The sequence below is a fragment of the Vicia villosa genome, linkage group LG1 (genome assembly GCF_029867415.1).
Source record: "Vicia villosa cultivar HV-30 ecotype Madison, WI linkage group LG1, Vvil1.0, whole genome shotgun sequence".
Lineage (NCBI taxonomy): Eukaryota > Viridiplantae > Streptophyta > Magnoliopsida > Fabales > Fabaceae > Vicia > Vicia villosa.
This window is the reverse complement of record NC_081180.1, coordinates 176,117,968-176,119,762: the sequence shown is the minus strand read 5'-3', so window position 1 is coordinate 176,119,762 and position 1,795 is coordinate 176,117,968.

Sequence of the window (1,795 nt, the reverse complement as noted above, 5' to 3'; positions counted from 1 at the left end):
GGTCCACAGTGTTCCGGGCTATGTAGACAGAAGAAAGACATGATCACCGTAGCAATGGTGATGACCATAAGAAAACACGTTTCCCACCGCTTCGCCATTTTGTCGGGAAAGAAGAAAGGATGGATTATGAAGTAGAAATTTGAGAGATGAATTAGAATTTGATGTGAGATTTTTATGAGAAAATGAGAGGTATTTATAGAGTGGAAAGAAGGATAGAGACGTTAGGGAATGATGTGATTCCGTACAAAAGGAAAATTTGAGTGGAAGTGAGATTTGAAAGAAAGTGTATGATAGTGTTGGGAAAAAGAGAGATGTAGAGAATAAAGTTAGGATTTGATTTTTCGAAAAAGAGATTTGAAAAGATTTTTGAAAATAATGGAATATAGTACAAAAATTAGTGGGAAACAAAAGATAATAATAATCTACTTATTACCAGTACAGTCTGAGTTTCCTGATTCTGCGCATGCAAAAAGATTTAACTCTGTACCAATTGTGTCAGTACTATTTATCTGTAAATAAATAAATAGCATGTGTGAAGTAATAAACAGTATTTGGCGTTTGCGTAAGAATAAACTCAACTGCAAGCCAAATTACTGTATAAGAAAAATTCTAAAAACTAAGTATTTCATATGTCAGGATATTTGTTGAAATAAAAATCCATGATTATATGAGACTCTTAATTTTTAGATTGGAGTTTTCTTGAAAAAAGACGCGGGCAAATTTTGGGGTATAACAGACGTCCACACACATATTCAAGGGGGTGCCGAACGGCCGGAAGGGGGGTGCGCCGACCGGCGTGAGGCCTGGTGCGCCATCCGTCTGGGCTGCCTCGGTCTGGGCTTTTGGCTTGCCTTGTTTTGTCGCTATTCGCACCTCCTCTCTTTCTTGCACCTTTTTATCTTTTTTAACTTCAATTTTTATACTTTTTCATCCTTTTCTCACATGAGCCAATAATTATTCAATTACTTGAAACACAACGAAATACCGGCATAACACAAAATAATATAATAAAATCGAAATAAAATAGAATAATAATGCATGTAAATTAAGCTAAATATACGATACATTTTTGCGTTATCAAAAGGAAAGATAAGAAACTCCACGCGATATACTATGCAAGTAGGACCTTGGACCCTACGCAAATGAATTACGCCACAACCGAAAAGGAACTCCTGGCCGTGGTCTTTGCGTTGGATAAGTTTCGTTCCTATCTAATAGGAGCAAAAATAATAGTTTACACCGACCATGCAGCCATCAGGTATCTACTAGCTAAACAAGATGCAAAACCTAGACTATTAAGGTGGATCCTACTACTACTACAAGAATTTGATTTGGAAATGAAAGTTAAAAAGGGAGCCGAAAACGTTGTAGCCGACCATTTATCTAGGATGGAAGGTATTAAGACAGAAGAAACACCAATCAACGATGATTTCCCTTATGAACGCTTAATAGCACATTTAGAATCCGAAAGCGACACATTGGAACAACCTAAAGCGCAAACCGTTAAGACACTAAGCACTGGAACCACACCACCATGGTATACCGATTTCGTCAATTACCTAGCTGCAAGAGTGCTTCCGCCTGACATGACTTATCAACAAAAGAAGAAGTTCATCCATGACCTTAAAAAGTATTATTGGGATGAACCCTTACTATTCAAGAGAGGCGCTGATGGGATATTCCGCCGCTGTGTTCCGGAAGAAGAAATAGAAAGCATAATACATCATTGCCATAATGCCCCCTATGGTGGGCATGCTAGCACATCAAAGACATGCACTAAGATTCTGCAGGCAGG